Genomic DNA, 26,568 nt, shown 5'->3' on the forward strand with positions numbered 1-26,568 from the left:
TACTCTGATGAGATTTACTATTTATTATGGAATCCACTTTTCTATATATATCATTGCCTCTGCCATGGCATATAAAGGAGGAATGCAGTAAAAATAATCGATAGAAAAGTTACCACGTTTTAATTAGTCCTTATTTATTTCCTGAGGGGAAATGATAAAAATTTATTGGCGAAGATTCAGAGTAATTAGATGCTGTAAAGAGAACATCAGAGACTACTTGGAAATGATTATCATGCATCAGTAAACCATAAAAGAGGTCAAAGGAATATGTATGTGCTACATACAAATACAGGCTAAAGACACATTTTTAAGGAATTTGAAAAGAGGCTCACTACCTTTTCTTCTTCTCCCTCTCCCTCTTCTTCCTCTCTCTTCTTTAATGATTAGGAGCTAAGAAAATAATCTTAGTATTACTTATCATTACTAATAAAATGGATATAAATATGCATGGACAAGAAAAGAACCAGTTTTGATTCATTCCTCCTAATATAAGGTATGTTTTGGTTCTCTGAAATGTGATTTAAAAAATGGAAAGAGAGAAAATACTACCCCACTCTCTGTTCTCAAGCATTTGGATATACTGTTCTCTCTGCCTGAGACACTTTTTCCCCAAGTCTTCCCTAAATACATTTAAAGTTCAAACTGTTGGTTTGAATTTAAAGGTCACTCCCTGAACTCCTAGACTGGTTCTATGCTTTCATAATACCGTGTGTTGGTTAGTTGCATTTTTTTTTCAGTTCCACTTTCTGTCCTTCCCTTGTTCTAGTGTGCATTTCAATGGTCTTACTCTTGAGATTCATATTTTCATTATTCATTTTTCAAAAAAAAAAAATCTCCCAGTTGGGTTTGGCTGATAGATGTTCTGGTGGAAACTTGGAGGAAGAAACAGGGTATTTCTCCTCCTCTTCCTCTTTGCTCTGGGTGATGTTTCTGCTAGTGAACATGCCTCCTACACGACTAGGGTTAGTTCTCACCAGGTGGCCCATCGATGGGCTCTTATAACTCCCTTTGTTCCATCAGTCCCTCCAATTCTAGAGTGATTGCACCTCCCTGCTGTGGCTCATCTTTGGTTGACACAGTCCCATTTTACCTTCTCAGCTTTTCTAACAACTTTGTGGTCAATTCCCCATACTAAAGTCTGTCTCTTGAATTGCTTTTCATAGGACTTGTTTTGCTGGCAGTAATCTGCATAATTATATTGTGCTTTCCTTATTTATATTTCCAATCACACTTTTACATAGTGATTTAATCCATTTTCTTAGCTAGGTTAAATTGCATAAAAAGAATTGTGTTGGTTTCCTTTTTATATTTCCAGTCTTTAGCCTAGATCTTGGCTTATAGAAGTCAGATAATATTTGTTGAAGGAACAAAGAAGTAAAGAGAGGAAGGAAAAGAGAAAGGAAGGAGGAAATTTTAACTATTTTCATATTTATATTTCATAGTAATAAAAGAGAATTTGAGTCTATGTATATCAGGACAAAATACCTTTCCCTTAAACTACATAACTGACATGAGGTTAATGTATAGAAGTGACAGAGAAAAGAGTAGTCTTTTCTGTGTTTGATAGGCCTAATCGTGATTGAAGAGGCAAAGTGGAAAATATAAATGTCTATCTGTATTAATTAAGCATAACAAAAAAATTTCTTGGAGTATGTGAAAAATAATTAGCCAGATTTCAGTATTTTATCTTTATTTTAAAAGTAATGGGTAATTCTTTTTTTTTTTAATTGTCCAAGGAAATTCAGAACAATTTATGTTTTAGATCGCTCAGCATCTGCTAAAATCTCCTCTGCTCATGCCTTTTTCTGTACGATAGAGGCTGGAAAACATGGAGATACATCTGCATTTCCCAGAAAACTTTGATGTAGGCTGTCAACGTCTTGTGCAAGATTTGAATGAGGAACTGATTTCTGGGGGAAGAGAAGTGACGGATCTAACACATCTTGCAGGTGCATAGTGACTGGCAGTCAAGGTAGCTGGGGTGACTTCTGATCGTCAGGGCATGGTTAAGGCGCTGTCACCTGGAATCAGCACTGGGACCATAACTTCTGGACTATAACAGACATAACAATTCCTTACATGAGCCTCCTGTGGTATAAGATCTGAAAGTTGCACCTGGAAGCTCTTCCAGTCCTACCATCAATGTTTAAACACCAGATTACCAGAACTAAATCCATTTGTACTTAAAATAGTTGCAGTGTTTTCTGTTACCCAGAACTGTGAACCCTGTTCAGACAGGACCAAAATGCATTATTATCTTTATGTCATAATGAGAGTAAATTCAAATTTAGGTACATATTTAATGGAAAGAAAATGAAGGCATATTTGAAAGGAAATCTAAACATAGAGGTCAGGTTTTGCTTCTTTTTGGTAAAATCTGAAAAGTACAGGTGGTGGAGACAATGTTCACAGATTCAAGAGCTGGATACTGACTGAACTAGACATTAAGGTGACAACTGTAAGGGGTGACTGGCCAGCTCAGTCGAAAGAGCATGCACCTCATGATCTCGGGGTCATTAGTTCAAGCCCCACGTTGGGTATAGAGATTACTAAAGATAAATAAATAAATAAACTTTAAAAAAGGAAAGAAGGTAACAATGGTAAGCAAAGGCAGAAATTGTTCTTGTTCTCATCATACTGTTTAAAGTATATATTAATCTTAGAATGTTCAGTTCTTAGGATCTTAGAGAATTATACAATTAAGTGTAACATTGCAATTGTTATGAGGGAAATTTAGTTTGGTATGAGAATATTTAATGAGATGGTTTGACTACTTCAGGGTCAAAGAATATTACCTCCAGAAGCAGATTATTAAGCTGATATGTTAGCACAGTTTGGATTTAACTAGAAAACATGAGGGAAGAAACAGAGGAAATCCCAGGCACAGGTGACATGTACAAAAGCCTCTCTTCTGCATCAACATGGTATGATTCAGGAGGTGAAATCAAACCACTGTTAGAGCACAGAAGACAAGTGGACCTGGGTGAAGATTTCCAGAGAGATGACGCTAAGTAAAGTCCCGCTGATGTGGGTTCATGGTGGTCTTGCTAATAATGTGCTCCGTTGTTCTAAGCGCAATGGAGAAAAGAAAAATTAAGAAGGGTTATCCCCTGTTTCTGTATTTTAGACTATAAAGGGGTATAGAGTAGCAATCTTAAGAGCTGGTTCACACAGCAAATAATTACTGGAAAGAAATTACAGGGAATATTTTTCTTCTAAGCACATTTAGGACTAAATGGGGAACTGGGTCTTTTACTTTTTGTCTTTATTTGCTCTGCCTTAACCACCTTGTTCTTTTAGTTTTGCTATTGTTGTAAATTGAAGAACTGTGGGGAGAAAATTGTTAATTTTACACAATAGATGCCAGTTTTTTAAAAATGGAAGTGCAATAGAATTGCTCACTGCTAAGAGAAATAATGATTAAAAAAGGATAGAAATATAAAAAGTTTGAGAGAAGTAGAAAGTGCAAATAATTGATACTGTCAAATTTGTAAACTTCAAAAAATCCAGCTACTTTGGTAACCTGACAACTGTGTGTTAGAAAATCCAAATCTATCTTTTTTACACAAAAGACTCTGATTTACAACTTTCCCAGAAGTTAAAGCTTGTTTCCATAGAAATATCTCTAGTTTTTTCATAGACTTAAGATTCCCTTAAGGACTTCAAACCTCTTGTGTTTCTAATTTAACAAAAAAATGCAAGTGACTTTTTAGTGAAATGAGCCAGTACTAGTTTTGGCTTTTAAGGAAATTAATGAAAATATCACAGAAACACACTATACTTCCCATTATAGGACTTTTCATAAAGTCTAACATTCAATTGAAATTGGTTTCTAAATGCATGTAATTCATTAAAACAAAAAACTTCAAATATAATGAAATATGACACAATTTCAGAGAAAATAAAAAGAACAGGTAGAATTTTCTAATAATTTGTGTTCTGTCTATGTAAAAAATGGGAAGAATATTAATTTAAGATAGACGATACACATAATGGTTTTACAATATTCGTTTAAATAATTATTTATACATTAATATAAATGTATGAATAATATCAATAGTTCTATTATTTAAAATATTTACTTCAGTATACATAGTATACTAAGAATAAAAGTAACATGAAAACTTGCATACTCAAAACCCAGATAGCAAGCATAGATACATTTTAAATATAATTTCTCAACAATGAAATTTGGAAGTGGAGGTAATTATCTCTCATTTACATAGGTAAACGAAAGTTGTGCCTTCTTGGTAAGTTATTCCAGGGGAATTTTTTTGCCTTGTTTTTATTTTATCATCCAGCTCAAATTAGTATAAATAAGTAATTTTGAAATTGTTACTCTTTCAAATAACTTTTATAAGTTGGGTTGATATTTGAGAACCAAAGATCCCATGCTCTTTAGTTATTACTTTGCATAAAACATGAGATTAAAAATTGTATTTCCTAGTGTTTATTTGTGACTTTAATTTTACAGAGTTGCTACCTTTGTACATTATCTTTGTTCTTCCAGTGTTTTATTTTGAAAAATTTTAACAGCTCAGAAAAGATGTAAGAAATGATGCAATGAACCACACATACTCTTCACCCATAGCCATCAGTTTTTAACAATTTTCCTCTCATTTGAACTTTCATTGTGTGTGCACACGTGTGCACATGTGTATGTGTGTGGAAGGTTAGTGTCTGTGTTTGTCTGTACATGTCTGTGTGTATGTGTGTGTATAGGTGTCGTATTTCATTGGTCTCTTTGATATAGACTTTCCCTGGCTTTTTTTGTTCTAAATAATTCATGAAACTGACATTTTTGGAGAGTCCAGGACAGCTTTTTTTTTTTTTTTTTTTTTAATATACGTTTGTTTTGTTTTGCTGAATTTCCCTTCATTTGCTTTTTCCTGATTGTTTTCTCAGGCTTGGAATCAAACATTTTGGTATGAGTGCTACCTAAATGATATGGTGTCTTGGTTCAGCATATCAGGGGACTCCTGCTGTAATTTTGTACCGTTTTTGGTGAAGTTAGATTCAGTCCTTTAGTTAAGGTGGTTTCCACCTCTGCCTTTGATATTCTCAATTTGTTCTAACACAGTAGCCATTTTTTCAAATTTAATCTTGATTCTTGGTCAGTTCCTCAAGCCCTACCATCCAGTTGCTCTCCCTTCTATCCACAAATTTTGAGGTCCCAGTATATTCTAAAGCCCAGTCTTCTTGTTATAATCCTTCAAATACGTTCAATAAAGATACACAGTCTGACAATTAACAAGTATAGACTGAAAAACCAGAGGAATATGGGCTTTGCTGTGATATAATTTCCCATCCAAATTAAAATATTTTTAAGAGTGAAAGAAGATACTATTTATATCACTGGAGCAGATTTTAATACGAATATCTGTATTTGTTAGAGAATTGAATCCATTTTAGCCAAGACTAATAGTTAAAGATTTGTTGCAAGTGATTTAAAGTCCTGTAGAACCAGTGGGTGGGCCGGAGAAGTGGAGAAGAGTATTTCAGGAGCAATACTCCAGGTTCCAAAGCTTGAGGGAAGGAACAGTGGTAGCTGCTGCTTCTTCGTGACCAGCAAGCTGCCATCACTTTTGTCAGATTAGTCCCTCATTGCTCCTGGAACAATCCACCCCATCCACGTGGATGCCTTCTGCTCTGTCTGGACATCCATGGAGCCACTAAGTGCTGGATTCTTGGATTTTGCTAACTCTGCTAAAAAAATAAAAAGCCCATGCGACCTTGTCTGCCAACAGAAACAGAAAGAACAGAAACAAAAGAAATAGCATAAACAGCAGACACATTATGCTTTCACCATCAGAAATTCTGAAATAAAATTTACCCTCCAGCATTTCCCTGTGGGATCATCCCGAAGCTACTCTTGGGAACACTGCCAACATTGCACATTTGCTTGGCTGCTGCTTCTCTGTCCTCCTCTCCCAACTCCGAACAGCTTTCTCCTGGGAGCACTTCCTTAATTAGATACTTGCCACCTTCGGAAAACCTTGTCTAAAAAATGACCTTGCCAAAGAGCACTTCCTCAGACCCCCACACCACATTTACCCACTTACCTATAATGATGCCCATATGCTCAGCTATTATTATTATTATGTCCATATGCTCCTGCTATTATTATGATGAATTATTTGTGTTCCTCTCTAAGGCCAAACCCTTAATTTATCTTCCAAATGCTAGCTTTTCTTGCCTACTGAAGACATCACTTCAACATTTCCCTCTATCTTTCTGCATCTCTCTCCTCTCTCATCGCAGCCATACCTTGGAGATATTGCAGATTCAGTTCCAGACCACTGCAATAAAGTGAAATTGCAATAAAGTGAGTCAAATATTTTTTTTGTTTCCCAGTGCATATAAAAGTTATGTTTATACTATACCATAGTCTATTAAGTGTGCAAGAGCATTATGTCTAAAAAATGAACTTGCCTTAATTAAGAAATATTGCTTAAAAATGCTAACTATTATTTGAGCTTTCAGCAGGTCATAATCCCTGATCGCAGATCACCAGAACAAATATAATAATAAATATAACAAAAATGAAAAAGTTTGAAAAATTATGAGAATTACCAAAATGTAACATAGAAACACGAAGTGAGCAAATGCTACTGGAAAAACAGTTCTGATAGACTTGCTTGATGCAGGATTGCCACAGACCTCCAATTTGTGAAAAACACATATGTTCGCAGTCGAAATAAGGCACAGTGCAACAAAACAAGGTTTGCCTGTACTTTAACTCCATGTCATATTCATTTTTTCCATATCAGTCCATTCTCCCCTGTTTTTATTCCTTCTCTATCCAGCCCTAATTCTCTGATCTGCTGATCTAGTCTAAATGCTGCTGAAGTCCCAAAGTAGATGGACTTTGAGTTAATCAAAAAGGGAGAGTATCCTGGGTAGGCCTGGCTCAATCAGGCAAGTCTGTTAAAAGAGGATTCAGGTATTTCTTGAAAGAAGAGACTTCGTATGAAAGATTATATCATTCCGTGATAGAATGGAAGAGATCAAAATGTTGTAATAATTAAACATGGTCTGATTTTAGTCCCTTCATGCTGATTCTACACTCTTTGGGGCTTGCCAGTGCAATCTAGTATATTTGCGAGTACATGCAAAGATGCTCAATGCAAAGCCTTTAGAAATGCATATGGCTGCTCCCTGTTCAGGACCCACTTCCTGTAAACCAGAAGTATTCAGATAGTGTAGTCAGCCTCTTCATTTCATATAACCAGCAATGTGATCCAGGATTCTTGAAGCTTCTTTCTTATCTCCTATGTACGTGAATAAAAACGTTATGTTATTCCCAGGACAGATGGAAAGTTATTTGTATCAAAGGTTTCAGAAATTGATTACTGCTGATATGGAGATATACTAATTAGTTTTCATGAGACCAGCATCAACAGTAGGGACTGAACTCTGAAAGGAGATAGGGCAGATTAGTTGATTCAATATCACGATACAGCAAAATGTAAAGAAAAAAGTAAATTCAAAGTGGACAAGTCTTTGAAATTATGTACTATTTATGTATTTATCTATTTGAGAGAAAGAGAGAGTCAGAGAGAGCAAGCCAGAGTACAAGCTGGGTGGGGAGGAAGAGGCAGAGGGAGAGGGAGAATCAGACTCCCCGCTGACCAGAGAGCCCTAAGCAGGCTTGATCCCAGGACCCCGAGATCATGACCTGAGTGGAAGGCAGACACTTAACTACTGAGACACCCAGGTGATGCTGTACTTATATTTTTTAAGCTATCATTATAACTTATGTTTTGCTTATTTCATAATTTAATTGCTTTTTGGATTACATAGTAAAATTATATAAAACAATGAAATCATGATTATTTTTTTTTAATTTTCCTATACAGAAGACAATTCACACTAATTGAAAGTAGTAATTAGAAATAGTTTTGGAGTAGAATTAGCGAGAAATGGTTTATTTTAGTTTAGACATTTTGAGGCTAGAACTAAGGAATATGTAAATGATTTGTAAATGTGTTTACATAAATATATGTCATATATATACGTACCAGGGGGCAATGCTGTGTTCAATGCCTTATTTTATTTTCCTCCAGAGACCCAATAAAGACATATTTCCCTAGACTCCTTCTATCCAGGTGAATCATGTAAACATTTCTGGTCAATACAGTGTGGTTACTAAGTGATGTAATTACTTCCCCTTCTGTCTCTAAAATCCCCACACAATTCTCTGTGCTTCTTTTTCTCTTCCTTACAAGCTGGCCAGTTGCATGGGATCCAGCTCAGGAGTCTGATTACCTGGTGAATGGTGGCAAGAAAAGATAAAAAAGCAATAATCTCTGCAATTAGCTTTTGAAAGAGAGCTATTCAGGAGAATCATCCAATAAGAAACATCACATTGGACTTTGTACTGGTTAGGAAAAACTTCTGTGTGTATGTGTGTGTCTGTATACATATATGTGTGCATGTATTTACATACCACATATTTATACCCCTTTATTTATGACAAGTCACTGAGATTTTGGGTAGGCATTAATTTTGGTATGTATTATAGAAACCGATACTTTGAGGTAATATGTTCCTATAACAGCAAGGACACTGATATCAGATTGTGGAAAAATCACAATCTAACAGTAGAAACAGTAGAAAACAATACTGGCAAAATGGTTGCCTGCAGTAATTTGGGGGATAGATTATAGGGATACTGATTTGTTAACTCTAGGTAAGAAAGAAACAGAATAATGTATGTTGATTATTACTAGCTACGTTTGGTAAGTTAACGAAAGCAAAACTTGAGCTTGGGAAATATTTAACCAATTTACAAGCAGATATGAAAGGGCACACAGACAGAGTACAGACATTTTGAGCTTCATTGGGTTGAAGAAATCAACATCTTCCAGACCCTAAATATTAAGAAATGCTGTTTTAGAAGGCTTTGTGAAACAAAAGCTACGTAAACCAACTCAGCTAAAGAAAGTAATAAAGTGACTCAGGGAAAAGAACAAGTTAAGGTTGTGGTCTTCCTAATTATTATGCCAGAATCCTTCAAGGTACCTCCTGTAATTTCAAAGAGAGGGAATGAGAGTAGAAAGAAAGGGGATTAGTACTGTGATTCAGGAAAAGTCTAAGAAAAAACTTTGGGTGTGGTTACCAACACATGGCAGAGACTAAAAGCAAATAGATCAGAAGCCCACTAGGTTTGAGCACATCATATCACAAGAGAAAAAATAAATGTATGCCTGGTTTAATAACACTTTTAGTTCCAAGGAAAATAATGGACGAAAGGAACCTACTCCAGGGCAGGGCTAGGAGCCATTGAGAACAATGGGTCAAGGTGTTCTTTCCAGTGAGCAGAATCAAAGCATTATTAAAGGACATCCTCAACCTTAGGGTCATGGGCATTCTTGATGTCTTCCAGGGGGATTTCAAAAGTATTATGGACTAATAACTGCAATGTGTCTTCTAGTCTTATTTTTCCGAAAGAAAGTGTTGTTGTAGTAGATTTGTCCCTATTCCACCATTGTGTATGGAGTCTGTGAATGTGCATGAATGTGGGGAGGGTGTGGGCAGATAAGCTGTCTTTGAAGTTCCTCGATTGCTGGACAAAGAAGAGCTACATATAAACTTTTTTTTTGCCTATTGTTATTATTTTGGAACATTACCTACTTATTATGTGATATCAATAAATACGGAACACTATGAGCTACATATAAACTTGATGTGATAGTTTGTAAAAAAAATAAGAAATCTTGAACTTTGCACTGGATATGGGGACTAGTGGGGACTTGGGCTGTCTCCTTGGGAAGATAGCGAGTGTCTTCTACATATAGGAATGGCTGTTGCATGATTTGTGTTCAGAGGGGAGGACACAGGATAGAAAATACTCTAAGTTCACAATACCATTTTTTATTTTCCTTCTTAGAAAATAAGAAGACTACATTTCTGAATATATTTACTTTTAGGTGAAGATAAATAGGTCTGGCTCAAGAATTATAGGCAGAAGTCATGTAGACCTGGCCTCAATCATCCTTTGTGATCTTCCATGCTCTCTCTTCCCTACCTTCATGATTGAAGGCAAAGAATCATGAATTGGTGGCACCTCAGAAAGAAAGGAGCCTGGATCCCTTTAGTTCATTGTTTAGAGAAAGCTGCCCAGGAAAGCTGTCTCACTTAGGAATACCACCATCAACCGTTGTGTGTTAAGCCATAAAATTTGGGAGCTATTTGTTAGAGAAGCAAGATTTAATATCATGACTAATTTGAATAAAAGAATAATGATTTTCCATCATTTTACTCTTGTCCTCCTTGCTTCCAGATAAACTTTTTCTTTGATCTGACTGAAAACTTCAATCCCGGGATCTTCCTGTTTTTCAGTCTCTAAGCATTTACCATACCTCTCTTTCTTTGCCAGAAATCTTGCAAATATGGTCTATAACTTCAAAGCATTTCACCACAACCTTTACATGTTTATACCTTGGTTCTTAATCAGTTTTAGTCTTGAGTCTTGAATAAATGTAACTTGCTGCTTTCTTTGCTTCTGCTTCTGGGCCACTTATCCTAAACCGAAGATTTCAGCCCATGAAATGTATGGTTCCCAACCTTCGTTGGGTCCACAATACTGTGTATTGTTTAACATTCCTTACTTGCTTCTACCCCATCAATGTTTACCATTTTTCCAGATCTTTGCCATTTTTTAAGTAGTTATTTCCTAATCATTTCCCTTATTCTAAGTCAAAATCTTCTTCTTTCATAGGAAACACTGAAAGTGTTAAGAAAAGATATTCTCAACTTCTAAGACTTCCACTTTTAAACTCAGTTTATACTTCAGTACTTTCTGTCCTCTACCTTGACACTAAATTTCCTGTCTTCCTCTGCTCTTGCACTTTGTTTTAACAAAGATTGCTCTCATATTTTCTATTTTTATTTTCTCTCCATTGTCTTTTTTCCTTCCAAGTTCTTCGTGGTAATACCCAGTGCTGTTTTCAAATATTTCCATCTCTCCATGCTTAGGTCAAATGATAGGAATTCACTTTGTGGTTCTTGGTGGTTCAGGTGGGCCAGTAATGAGTTACAGACAATGAGTTACAAGCAGAAGTGAAATAAGGCATTACCTGATGAGTAATTTATGGCCAGATCTCTATCTTTTCCTGTGACCCAGCAGCTAGGAACCTTTGAGAAGGCAGTTGCTATGTTAGCCTGAGTCTCTGAGCAGCCAAAGGGTACGTAGTATAAACAAGAAAACATCCTTGTGGTTCTAAGCCTCTGATTGTTTGGGGTTGCCTAGCCTTGCTTAGTATAATTCTGAAAAAACAACCTTTCCTGGGGCTTATACCCTTTTCAAGCTACTACTCCATCTTTTTTTGTTTTTCTCATTCAAATTGATTGAAAAATAATATAGACCTTTTTCTTCATTCTCATTCACTTCTCAATTGGTTACTCTCTGCTATTCTTTCTTACCTATTAATTGAAACCACTTACTGAGTTCTGTTGTCAGACCCTGGAAATGCTGTTCTATACAGAATGGATCTTGAGGTCTTAATCAACTGCTTATCTAGACATGGGAGAAACTTCAAAATCCCGCCTTAAGCAAACTTTTGTGTCTGCTTTTCTGTAATCTTTAAGCCTATCGCCACGCACAGGTAGGGTAGTAGTTCCTCTGGGAATCTCAATGTTGAAAACAAAATTTAAATCCTATTAAATAACATTTAAAGAGTATGAATCCGTTCAAGTCAGGAACCAGGAGCCCTAAAAGCATAGGCTTCTGTCAAAGATTCTACCCTGACTGGCTACCATTCTACTTCCATATAAATCTGTCTGGCAGAAGCTGTATTTAAAGAAGACAGATGGAAAGGGTTTTTGCCAGTTTCACGTATGCAAAGCTATATATTTGTCTTAGTTCAGAGTAGCAAGATGTTTTGTAACTAGATGATGTCACCTTAGCTCGCACAGAGTGTTCAGTATTGGAATGGACACAGGAAGCAGCCACATTAAAAATCTTAATGAATTTATAAAACACAATCAGGAAGATAAACTAGGAGAAAACACTGTGGAAAGAATTCAGTAGAACACTGTATAAAAAAGGAAATAAATGACATAGAGCAGAATGATAACTGATTATTTTCAGTCAGTGAAAGTGGAAAGCTTAATTTTAAAATTTATATTGCTATTATTTTGTCTAAAAATATTTTTAATTGGTTTAGGATTAAGTGTATTTGAACACTTAGTCCTCAAGTGTTACCTTGATTTTTATTATAAATTTATTTTGAGCCATTAGTATGAGGATTATCAAAAGCAAATTAAATGAAACCTGTTTTATAGGATCAATTTCTGTTTCAGGCATTAAATGTCATTTAGCAGGAACAAATTTGAATCAAAATGAGTAGATGTAAAAAATAAAAATCAGAATGACGAATGAGGGAAGTGGACAGGCAAATGGTAAAATCTTAGTTGCAGGAATCAGAAAAGAGAATATGACATATAATCAAAGATGAGGAATGATCTGAGAGACGTAAATTTACTGCTGATTCAATGTTCACTGCTTAGTTGTGAATGTGGGAATGATACTTGAATTCGTTGGTATACTGGCTGTATATTTATTCTTTTCTTTAAGATTTTTATTCAAATTTGATAAATCTAACAAGTGGTTTCAATTAAGAAGAATAGCAGAGAGTAACAAATTGAGAAGTGAATGAGAGTGAAGAAAAAGGTCTATATTCCTTTTCAATCAATTTGAAAGAGAAAAACAAAAAAGATGGAGTAGTAGCTTGGAAAGGGTATAAGCCCCCAGGAAAGGTTTCTTGTTCAGAATTATACTGAGCAAGTATATAAATCCATAAAAAATAGATTTTTTAGCAAGGAATATAGCAAAAATTTAAGTAAAATTGAAATACAGCATACATTAAGGAAATCCTGACTATAATAATCAGACAGTTCCATATGACTATATTGCATTCTGCAATATTGGGGATAAAAGCAAGAATAGAATAAATTACTCTTTTTTTTTTTTTTTCTCGCTGAAGTTAGGTGAGGCTATCCTGGATTTGAAAGTTAATTTGAAGATAAATAGTCATGTTCTACTATTGGTTCCAGTGTAGAAGCTGCAGGGCATTTTTATATATGATATGCCTAGCACAGACAGAACGAGTTAATTATTGCTGGTTCTTCCTTTTAGTTTTAGAGAAGACTTATAATTCATTGTCTCCACACTCAAGTCTGCAAAAATGTAACTGTATTTATTTCTCTGTATTACTTATTAAGCTCTTGAACCCCATTTTCTGCCCCACAGCAATATCAAATTAAACTTGCCTATTAAAAATAACTTGGTTACTTCCAGATTAACTGAGTCCCTTTGGAGTAAATAACATTTTTCGGTTTCTTTCCTTAATTCCTGCTTTTCCTTGCCTTTGGTGGAATCTGTGTTTAGCAGAGGCTTATGTAATATCATAGTCACTGGGCAATGCCGTGTGATTTCACATGTTCTTCCTTGATCATTTTTATGGCCAGTGTCGTGGGGACACTTTCTGCCTAGCTTTGCCTCTGTTCCCACTGTGCCCACCGCTGTCGTAACTTATTATTATACTTTTCAGCAAGGTCAGTTCACAGTGCTTTGTCCCGAGAAGGCTGGCCATTTCTGCCTGCATCTTTCTTGCCTGACTAAGCCTCTGCGTTGACATACAGTAATGACATGAGCTCCTTGAGGTGTGAATCAACCCCCAACCTATCTCCAGCTCTGGCAAGCATAGGTCCTTAGCAAAATGGTACATCCCATTCTCCCAATCCATGCACCCAGGGGCACATGATAGCCAGTATTCTCTGCTGTCTTATGACTCCTCCACTGGGACATGTGGGAACCCTTGGATACCCTTCACACAATATGGAACCCAGGAGAAATTCCAGGGTGAAGGAGGAATAGATACTATGTCAGACTCTTTCATGACCTATCTTACCAAAATTTCTCTCCTGTTTTGTCCATATCAACACGGTCTATGAACCACTGAGGTCTTCTTACTTCCAGGATCCCAGGCAAAGGGGGGGGGGGCTGATTCCTCTTCCCTATAAAGTCCTAAACCCATCAGGTCAGGTCTTATATTCCAAGACCTCATATTAAAAAATTAAATAATGAGAGCCAAGGATAAGACTATCGCAAGGCACTATTGATTCAGTTCCCTTTCTCCCTTCTCACATTCTCTCTAGCCACTCACCACTTTTTCAGTCATATATATATGAGTCAATATATACTGGCAGCAGGAAATCTGATCCTATGCCCTATCTCATGTTCTTTTCTGATTGTTAATAACCTTATTATCCAGAAATTCAGCTTCTATATCAAGAGCTGATTGGAGTTAAACAAAGCCAAACCAAGCACTTTTTGAAATTCAAAGCAAATTTCTCTTTCTCTCAAGTGCCTAGTTACTGCAAATCAAAAATTGTTTGCTTTCAGTCTATTGTGTCTGATGTGAGTTGAAAATCCATTCAACTCAACAGATATCTTTGTTCTGGTCTATAACCTACTCTTCCTGAAGCAATGAACACCTGTGATTAAATGGGTTGGGAATGTTAGGCTAAGCAGGAACAACAGTGACTACAGAGATCAAAGCTGCTGGTTAATATTTCAGAAATTTCATCCAGACACAGACATGCTGACTTTTGAAAATAACCAAAAACAAACAACAAAAAAGAAACTGCTTTTTTAAATGTGGCCTTTTGCTTGTTCCTAAATGTAAATGAAATAAGACTATGCTGTTTTTACTGGTATTTTCATTGCTTATTTTGAGCTTGGCATCAATAATTTATACATACAAATATAGCATAATTTCTTCTCTCAAAGAACACACATACAATAATAAAAATTACATTACAATGTCAAGAAAGAACTTTCTTCTTGTGTCTATTTTCTGGACTTGATACAGCTGAAAAAATATTGTCCATATTTTTATACCCTTGGAAGAAGTGCTGGGGGAGGAAATTTCAATCTGTCCACCTGCTGATTGGGTAGCTCACTTGGTAAGAATCAGACACATACAGGATCATATTTATTGGGGGATGGAGTTTGATGCATAATATACTCTTTCATAGTTGATTCACTGAAAAAAGAAAAGAATCAAAGCTTTCTTTAGGTTCTTATTTCCATTAAGTAAGCATGCCTACATTCTAGAGACAGTTTGGAAGAGTCCGTATAGAAGCTTAGAGATACAGGAAGGAATGAAGAACAATAGAAATGTTAAATATATGGTAAACATAAATTAATACTACCTAATAATGCAATAAATTGTTTTCTGGATATTAAAATGGACACAGAATTGAGATATATGACAAATATAGTATAAAGTCAGGAAAAGAAAAAATAGAGTTGAAATATTCTAAAAACTTTGCATTGATTAATAGAGCAAGGATGCATATTATGACCTCTTAGATAATCAATAAAGTAACAGTAAAATGTATATAAGTGTCATGTTAACAGAAAAGAAAAATGTTATAACAAAGTTAATCTGAAAAAAAGAAGGCAAGAAAAATAATTGACACAAATGAAGAGCAGTAGTAAAATGGAGAGTTAAACTCAGTAGTATCCCAATTGACAATTACCATGAATAGATTACTTCAATTAAATGCCCAAGTTGCCAAACCATATTAAGAATAAACAACTATATGCTCTTAGAAAATCATGATAGGTGACTATAGGTAAAAAGTTTAAGAAAAAAAAAGAGAAAAGGTAGCCCACGCAAACACTAGCCATAGAAAACTGCTATTTGCTGCATTGATATTAGACAAAGGAGACTGGCTTTAGGGACACGGCATAATAAATAAAAAATGGATTTACTAAGAAGCTATAACAATTCTAAATTCAATTACACATAATATATATATGTTGTATGTATATATAAACATTTATTTTTATATATAATTTATAATATAGAATTTATAATATACATCCCATATAAATGATGTAATTCACATTAAGCAAAAAATCAAAGAACTGGAAGAGAAAGAAAACCATCCCTAATCATTGGGGAGATTTTAAAACATAGCTAATGCATATTATTTTTAGAATATTTGCTAAAAATTGAACATATGGGCCCTAAGAAAGTTTCAACAAACTTCTGATGAGTTAAATCATGACATATGATCTCTGAACAAAATATAAATTAGAGTTGAAATTATTTAGCGTAAATCCTTTCTTCACAGTAGAATTAAGCTAGAATAAGCTTGAAACCACTGAACATTTTTTGTTCATTTTTTACTGAGGTCTTTGTGTCAATTCATTTCTTTTTTTAAATATACTTTTTATTTTAGAATGTTTTTAGGTTTATAGAATTATACTGAAGATAGTACCAGATTTCTTATAGACCCCATATGCAGTTTCTTCTATTATTAACATCTTACCTTAGTACAGTACATTGGTCACAATTAATGAACCAATATTGATATATTATTAGAAACTAAAGTCCATACTTTATTCAAGCGTTCCAGCTTTTTCTTAATGCCCTTTTCTGTTCCAGGATTACATTCAGAATACCACATTACGTTTTAGTATTTGTGTCTCCTTAGGCTCCTCTCTGCTGTGACAGCTTTTCAGACTTTCCTTGTTTTGGATGACCTTGACTATGTTGAGGAGTACCAGTCAGGTTATTTGTAGACTGTCCCTTTATTGGCAGTTGTCTGAAATTTTTCTTGTGATTAGACTGAGGTTATAGGTTTGGGGAGGAAGACTGGAGAGGTGAATTGTCATTCTCGTCACTTCATATCAATATGACTTACCATGTTGACGTTAGCCTTGATCACCTGGGCTGAGTAGTGTTCATCAGGTTTCTGCACTGTAAAGGTAACTCTTCTTCCCTCACCTTCCCACACTGTGCTGTGTAGGAGAAAATCACTATGTGCAGCCCAAGCTTAAGGAATGAAGAGTTATACTGTCTTTTATTAAGGGTACAGTAATTACATCAATGATTTGAAATTCTTCTGAATGGGAAATATCTCTCTTCTCTCCATTTATTAAACTAGTCAATAATTTGTTTACATCAGTATGGACTCATGAGTATGTATTTTATACTTTAGATTAAAATCTACTACCGCTTTATTTATGTTATTGCTCAAATTGTTCCAGCTTTGGATCATGGAAGCTCTTTCCATTGATTCCTTTGTCAGTTAGACATACTCCATCATTATTTGTTGCATACTTGTTCGTTTTTAGCACTTTCTTACTTTCTGTCATCACAAGATGCTCCAGGATAATCTTGTATATTTCCTACCACAGTCCTCAAGTCATCCATTTCTCCAAGGATCCCTGGCTTCTTTTAATGGGGAATAAGTAGTATCAGAAACCAGTATCTGGTCACTTGGTATGCTTCGTAGGACTAGGATATTCTTTCTTCTAGGCCCTCCCAGCTGAAAGAACAAGGACATACGAGTGTGTATACTGGCCCATGTATATATTCATATATCTAAATATTTCCATTTGAAACTATCTATGTTAAGCTAAACATGACTTCATACAGATGTATCGAACTCTAAATCATTATCACAAGAATGATTTTAAGATCTTCCCCTTGGTTTTCTCTAACCTCCCACTGCACCAGTGAAAAACACATCTTCCACCATCTGTTTACTTAATTGTTCAAAATTTAAGTATAGACTAACAGTGTTTTCAGAATTGTTCAACAGTACCCCATAGGATAGAAAAATGTTATCGACTACAGCAAGATGTTTACATACTCTTCCTTTTGCTTTCGTCTTATAAATTCCACTCATTTCCAAAGTTACTGAGGTCAGCACCTTATTCCCCCATGAGGTTGTTTCATACATTTGTCATACATTTAGATTCTTTTCTCTTATTCTGAATTCCATTTTGGGATTTCAAATTTTTAAAACTTTACATACATTGAAATTCACTCGTGCTATAAAGTTCTAGGTTTTGGCAATGTTTGATTTACTGTATTTACCATTACGGTATTCTACAGAATGATTTCACTGTCCTAAAATACCTGTTGTACTTCACCTCTCATCCCTGAACCCCTGGGAACCACTGATCTTTTTACTATCTATATTTTTGCCTTTTAAGAAAGTCATATTATTGGAATTGTATAGTAATTGTATAGTATGTAGCTTTTTCAGGCTGGTTTCTTTTACTTATCAATATGATTTAAGATTCATCAGTGTGGTTTTTTTTTTTTTTTTTTTTGGCTTCATAGCTATATGAGCACATATCTTATGACAAAGATAACATTGAAGAGCAGAAAGGCCTTGCTAGTGAATGGTACTGGGTCAATAAATTATACAGATTATAGTTTCAAAATGTGAAAGACCAAACTTACGAAGATACAGAAAAATATTCTCACAACCTTGAATTAGAAAAAAAATTTTTTTAAACAGCTCACAAAAAAATTAACCATAAGGGGAAAAATTGATGAACTAAATTAAATTGTAAAATTTCTGTCAATCAAAACATAGCATTCAGAGAGTGAAAAAACAAGCTACAGAGCAAATAGTGAATTTACAGCTTATATGTGATAGAATTTTATCCAAAATGAAAAAGGATTCCTATGGATTAAAAAGGAAAAGAAAGACTTCCAATATAATGATTGATAAAATACTTGAACTGAAACTTCAACAAAAGAAGACCTCCAATTAGCTAATATACATAGAAAAATCTGCTCAACCTCATTACTAGTATGGGAAATACTGATTAAAAGAGAGATTAATGAGATACCATGTCACGCTCACCACTGAGTCACTGTCTAATTAAAAGAATGATGGTATTGGTAGACACATGGAATCTCAGGAACTCTCACACACTGCTGGAGAGAATGTAAATTGTTACAACTTTGTAACCCAGTTTGGCTTATCTTCAGAGATTGATCATGTAATCTGTGACCTGATCATTTCAATCTTAGGTATAAACTCAACAAGACCTTACATATGCATACCAAGAGTCTTATCTGAAAATGTACATAACTGAAATATTCTTAATAGCCAAAATTAGAAGAAAACCCAAATATTAGGAGTAGACTAGATTTAAAAACTGAGTGGTCCATTAATAAAATGGAATAATATGCAAGAATGAAAATGAATTAACTGCAGCTACAAAGAGCAACATTTACAAATTCCATAAATATAATGTTGAAGAAGCCAGATAGAAAATAAAACAAGCCTTAAACAAGATATATATCTACGTTAGACACCAAGGATGTGCTCACACAGATAAAAACCAGGTGAGAACACAGTAAGAACATGGCCATCTATAAGCCAGGGAGAGAGACCTCAGAAGAAACTACTTTATCTTGGACTCCCAGTCTGCCGAACTATGAGAAAATAAATTTATGTTCTTTAAGCTACCCAGTTGTGGCATTTTGTTTTGAAAGCCCAAGCAAATTCAATACAGATTATATGTTTTATATAGATAAAATATGCAATGTTAAATATCAGACCAAACTAATCTACAGCTTTAGAATTCAAGATAGTGGTTACTTTTTGGGAAAAGAGACAGTAGTGACTTGGAAGAGGCCCAAGAAAGGTTCCTGGACAACATAGATATTCCATTTACAATAATCCATTTAGCTCTCTGCATATTTTGTGCATTTTTGGAATACATGTTATATATTCATAGAAATATGTATAGTATCTACATCTATCTATCATCTGTCATCTATCATCTATCTATCTATCTATCTATCTATCTATCATCTATCTATCTATCTATCCATCTATCTATCATCTATCTATCATCTATCTATTATCTATCTATCTATCTATCTATCTATCTATCTATCTATCTATCTATCATCTATCTATCATCTGTCTGTCATCTATCTGTCTCATAGAAACAGCTATGTCGTAAGAGTTTAAAAGCACTCATTCTGTAGTTAGAGTCTATTTCAGGATTTAATACAGATTTACCTTGGAAAAATAAACCATATCTGTCAGTTCATAATATTTTGAAAAGAGAAACATGACTGTGTATCTGGTCTTCCAGATATTCACATACATTTAAAAGCTACATTACACAGCTATTAGAGCACATCAGTAGGTGTTTTGATCAATGATATATACTTGCTGATTCTAGTGTTTAAAATATTTCATAAATCATGTGCAAGAATTACTAACCAGGAGGAATGGGTGTGTGATAAAATAAATAGTACTGAAAAACTAATCCATTATGAATAATTAATTTATATCCCAACTTTATGGCAAAATTGAAATAAATGTCAGGTAGATTTTCTTAAATAAGTTAGAGCTTAAAGTATGAAAATATTTCCTAAAAATCTGACATGGATATTAACATAATCAGATGGCAAAGGATTTTCTAGTCATGAATATAATGTAAAATATTGAAGAAAAATGTTTGATATAGTTAAAAACATAAACCAAATTCCAAACAGCAACCTGAGTAATAGCTTTTTATATGCATGAATGAGAAATGATAATGTCCTTAATATTTAAAGAGTTTATACAAGAAACAGTATAGAGTAGAATTTCAGAGCTCTGATTTAAGAGTAGACAAGTTTGAACTGCAGCTTAACTACAGATTAGCCATTTTACCCTGGAAAAGTTACTTGATCTCTTTAAATGTTAATAGATCATGTATAATGTAGGTATAATAAGTATCAACTTGTTAGTTTCGTAAAAAAGATCAAATAAGTAATGCAGTGCTTGGCACATTGTAAGCATTCAGCTATTATTGATACTATCTCAATTTCTATTATTATGTTATAAATCAGTACATATTTTCACCATAGTAGTAAAGACATAAATATAATATTCCATTTCTCTTGTCAAAGTGGTTTAAGTACAGAAAGAAAAATAATATTATGTTATATTGATGATATAGTACAAATTGCTGTGTTTCTCATACTTAATTTAGTCAAGAACCTGAAGAATGTTATGTTTTTTCTTCAAGGGATATGAATTCCATTGCATTTTTAAATCTAATCTGGTTCCTTCTTAGACAGCCTCTTATTTGGTTTGACTGTTTTATTTGCCTCCGTGTCTGTCATTTCCTTTGTTGTTTTAAAATATTCATCCTGCTTCTCTTTTTTCTATTTATCTTGAGATCTTTTCTAGTCTGGTTTTAGTTTGCTAATTCAATGTCTATATTTCAAATTTTCTCATTATTGCTTTTAATATAAGTTATAATTTTTCCTTTTTAATACTTTTCTCATCCTTTTTCATCTAATTTTCATTGCTACCATTTATGTTAGCTGATCCACTTGTTTTATCAACTCACACTTACCTGATACTGCCCCTTCCCTGCCTTCATACGTTTCTTCTTTCTCCTTTTTTTCCCTTATAATGCAGATACAATCTAGACTATTCTTTGGCTTTCTGTTGTAAATATTTATCCAACACTTGTCTTGCTTTGTAGTTTTAGAATAGTTTCTGTCTTCAAGTCACAGAATATCTTTTGAATCCAAATGTTGTATTTTTCTGTTTATTGATTCCTGAATTAACAGTAGCCTATCAAGTTAAGATATTTGTGCCTAAGATAGTGTCAGTAGATTACTTTCCCTTGCATTCCATCGCTGTCTACTTGAATAGAGAGAGTATCAACCTCTTATATCTCAAACCACATAATAAACTAAAGCCTATCACTGCACAACTCTTAAGTGCCTGGTATATTATTAAGGTAGTTTAACTCTGTTAATGTGATAAATCTGATTTTGCCTAGCCAATTCACTAATTTTGAAAAATATGATATATTTTGGCTATTAGAGTATATAAAAAGTATTCAAATATACTGTTCCTAGAGCTCTTAGGACTAATTTTCATGAACGGTTCCTTTTGTCTTTACACTTACAGTTCCCAAACTGTTTTCCAAAGTTTCTTAGGTCAGCCCTTTATAGAACCTGTTTCATTGAAGTTGTGTCATACAGTTTAAAAGTTAGATTCAGTGGTCACATTTTGCACTGCATCCTGGGTTAGTGTGTGTATGCACTTGTGTGTATTTGGTTTTTATACATCAAAATTCACTTTTCTGGTGTGTAGTCCTTTGGGTTTTGATAAATGTATACAGTCATGGATCCACCGTACAGAACCGTGCCATCATTCTGAAAGTTTCCATGTTTGTCCTCTTCATAATCAACCTCCCTACCCTATCAACCTCAAGCAACCACTGATCTTTCCATTCTGTAGTTTCTTTCTTTTTCTTTTCTTTCTTTCTTTCTTTTTTTTTTTTTTTTTGTAGAATGTCAAATAAAAAAAGGGATCATGCAATGTGTAACTTTTGGTTCCAGATTCTTTTACCTGGTAAAATGCGTTTAAGATATATCCATGTTGGGAGTTAAGATGGCGGAGGAGTAGGAGACACCGTTTTCAGCCGGTCCCCCGAGTCGAGCTGGATAGGTACCAGACCAGCCTAAACAACCACGGAACCAGCCTGAGATGCAGGAAGACGCATCTAGATCTCTACAAATGAACATCTCCAGCGCTGAGTATTGAGGTACGAAGCGGGGAGCCATGAAACCGCGCACAGATATCGGAAGATAAACGGAAGGGGGAGGGAGCTGCCGCGTTTGGGCACCGGGAAACGGCAGCCACTTGCACAGGGGAGCGGGCGGTCGGCACCGGCAAAACAGCAGACTGAGACCGTGAGCTGGGTGCGCGCCACCAGGCATCTCGCGGAACCCCGGAATCCCGGTGCGCTCACCGGATCCAGACTGAGACTGGGAACTTCCGGAGCGCGCGCGGGGCGGCTGGCAGCTGGCGGCTGGTGGTGTTAGAAACACAAAGGACAGAGACGCGCCGGCCCTGGAAGTGAGGGCTGGGACGCCGGGTGTGGGGCGCACATCCCGGGACGCTGCAGGGTTGAGCAGCACCAACAGTAGCAGAGTTAAAGTGGCCAGAACATTAGTAGAGAACGGGCCGCAATCCCTCTGTTCTGTGACAGGGGCTGAAATTCGGCCGCTGCTGCTCTGACTCTCAGAAGAGGCACAGCAAACCGCCAGGGAAAGCCGCCAGAGAACAAAAGCCGGGAAATACCGGCTCAGAGAGTGCCCGTCCCCATCCCCCCTCGCAGGGGACATGGAGACTCTACCCAAACAGGGTTGCCTGAGTATCGGCGCGGCAGGCCCCTCCCCCAGAACACAGAAGGCAGGCTGAAAAATCAAGAAGCCCACAACCCGGGCGCCTGGGTGGCGCAGTCATTGAGCACCTGTCTTCGGCTTAGGGCGTGATCCCGGCATTCGGGAAAGGAGTCCTTCATCGGGCTCCTCCGCTGGGAGCCTGCTTCTTCCTCTCCCACTCCTCTGCTTCTGTTCCCTCTCTTGCTGGTTGGCTGCCACATAAATAAATAAATAAAATCTTTAAAGAAGAGGCCCACATCCCTAAGATCCCTATAAAACAAGGGGCACGGCCTGGGACCCAGTCAATAATTTGGGCTCTGGAAACCCCGCAACCTCTCCTCATCAGAATGACAAGAAGGAGAAGCCCCCCCCCCCAGCAAAGAAAAGACAGTGAGTCTGTGGCCTCTGCCACAGAAATAATGGATATGGATGTAACCAAATTATCAGAAATGGAATTCAGAGTAACAATGGTCAAAATGATGAGTAGAATTGAAAAAACTATTAACGAAAAGGTTACTGAGAATATAGAATCCCTAAGGACAGAAATGAGAACGAATCTGACAGAAATTAAAAATTCTATGAGCCAAATGCAGGCAAAACTAGAGGCTCTGACGGCCAGGGTCGCAGAAGCAGAGACACGGGTTAGTGAATTGGAGGATGGGTTAATAGAGGAAAAAATGAAAATAGAAGATGGTCTTAAAAAAATCCACGCCCACGAATGTAGGTTACGGGAGATTACCGACTCAATGAAACAATCCAATATTAGAATCATCGGCATCCCCGAGGGGGTGGAGAAAAACAGAGGTCTAGAAGAGATATTTGAACAAATTGTAGCTGAAAACTTCCCTAATCTAGCGAGGGAAACAAACATTCGTGTCCAAGAGGCAGAGAGGACCCCTCCCAAGCTCAACCACGACAAACCTACGCCACGTCACGTCATAGTGCAATTCGCAAATATTAGATGCAAGGATACAGTATTGAAAGCGGCCAGGGCAAAGAAATTTCTCACGTACCAAGGCAAAGGCATCAGAATTACGTCAGACCTGTCTACACAGACCTGGAATGAGAGAAAGGGTTGGGGGAGCATATTTAAAGCTCTTTCAGAGAAAAACATGCAGCCAAGGATCCTTTATCCAGCAAGGCTGTCATTCAGAATTGATGGAGAAATAAAGACATTTCAGAATCGACAGTCACTAACCAATTTTGTAACCATGAAACCAGCCCTACAGGAGATATTACGGGTGGTTCTATAAAAGTAAAAAGGCCCCAAGAGTGATACAGATCAGAAAGTCACAGCCAATACAAACAAAGACTTTACTGGCAACATGGCTTTATTAAAATCATATCTCTCAGTAATCACTCTTAATGTAAATGGTTTGAACCATCCCATAAACGCCACAGGGTGGCAGATTGGATAAAAAGAAATGACCCATCCATTTGCTGTCTACAAGAGACTCATTTCGAACCCAAAGATGCATTCAGACTGAGAGTAAGGGGATGGAGTACCATCTTTCACGCAAATGGACCTCAAAAGAAAGCTGGGGTAGCAATTCTCATATCAGATAAATTGGATTTTAAACTACAGACTATAGTTAGAGACGCAGAAGGGCACTATATTATTCTTAAGGGAAGTATTCAACAAGTGAATATGACAATTATAAATATATATGCCCCCAACAGGGGAGCAGCAAGATACACAAGCCAACTCTTAACCAGAATAAAGAGACATATAAATAAAAATACATTAATAGTAGGGGACCTCAACACTCCACTATCAGAAATAGACAGAACATCCTGGCAAAAACTAAGCAAAGAATCAAAGGCTTTGAATGCCATACTCGACAAGTTGGACCTCATAGATATGTATGGAACACTACACCCCAGAACCAAAGAATACTCATTCTATTCTAATGCCCATGGAACATTCTCAAGAATAGACCATGTTCTGGGACACATAACAGGTCTCAACCGATACCAAAAGATTGAAATTATCCCCTGCATATTCTCAGACCACAATGGTCTGAAATTGGAACTCAACCACAAGGAAAAATTTGGAAGAAACTCAAACACTTGGAGACTAAGAACCATCCTGCTCAGGAATGACTCAATAAACCAGGAAATCAAAAATCAAATTAAACAATTTATGGAGACCAATGAGAATGAAAATACAACAGTCCAAAACCTATGGGATACTGCAAAGGCAGTCCTAAGGGGGAAATACATAGCCATCCAAGCCTCACTCAAAAGAATAGAAAAATCTAAAATGCAGTTTTTATATTCTCACCTCAAGAAGCTGGAACAGCAACAGAGGGACAGGCCTAATCCACGCACGAGGAAGCAGTTGACCAAAATTAGAGCTGAAATCAATCAAGCAGAAACCAGAAGTACAGTAGAGCAGATCAACAGGACAAGAAGCTGGTTCTTTGAGAGAATCAATAAAATTGACAGACCACTGGCAAGACTTATCCAAAAGAAAAGAGAAAGGACCCAGATTATTAAAATTATGAATGAAAAAGGAGAGGTCACGACAAGCACCATTGAAATTGGAAGGATTATTAGAAATTTTTATCAACAGCTATATGCCAATAAACTAAGCAATCTGGAAGAGATGGAATCCTTCCTGGAAACCTATAAACTACCAAGATTGAAACCGGAAGAAATTGATTCCTTAACAGGCCAATTAATTATGAAGAAATTGAGTCAGTGATAAACAACCTTCCAAATAACAAAACTCCAGGCCCGGAAGGTTTTCCTGGGGAATTCTACCAAACATTCAAAGAAGAAATAATACCTATTCTCCTAAAGCTATTTCAAAAAATAGAAACAGAAGGAAAGCTACCAAACTCATTCTATGAGGCCAATATTACCTTGATCCCCAAACCAGGCAAAGATCCCCTCAAAAAGGAGAATTACAGACCGATTTCCCTAATGAATATGGACGCCAAAATCCTCAACAAGATCCTGGCTAATAGAATCCAACAGTACATTAAAAGGATTATCCATCACGATCAAGTGGGATTCATCCCTGGGATGCAAGCGTGGTTCGATATTCGCAAATCAATCAGCGTGATACATCATATCAACAAGAAAAGACTCAGGAACCATATGATCCTCTCAATCGATGCCGAAAAAGCATTTGACAAAATACAGCATCCTTTCCTGATTAAAACCCTTCAGAGTGTAGGAATAGAAGGTACATTTCTCAATCTCATAAAAGCCATCTATGAAAAGCCTACTGCAAATATTATTCTCAATGGGGAAAAGCTGGAAGCCTTTCCCTTAAGATCAGGAACTCGACAAGGATGCCCACTCTCGCCACTATTATTCAACATAGTACTAGAAGTCCTTGCAACAGCAATCAGACGACAAAAAGGGATCAAAGGTATTCAAATCGGCAAAGAAGAAGTCAAAATGTCTCTCTTCGCAGATGACATGATACTCTATATGGAAAACCCAAAAGAAGCCACTCCCAAACTATTAGAAGTTATAGAGCAATTCAGTAACGTGGTGGGATACAAAATCAATGCTCAGAAATCAGTTGCATTTC

Source organism: Ursus americanus, chromosome 9 (genome assembly GCF_024610735.1).
Source record: "Ursus americanus isolate L20-20 chromosome 9, mUrsAme1.1.p, whole genome shotgun sequence".
Lineage (NCBI taxonomy): Eukaryota > Metazoa > Chordata > Mammalia > Carnivora > Ursidae > Ursus > Ursus americanus.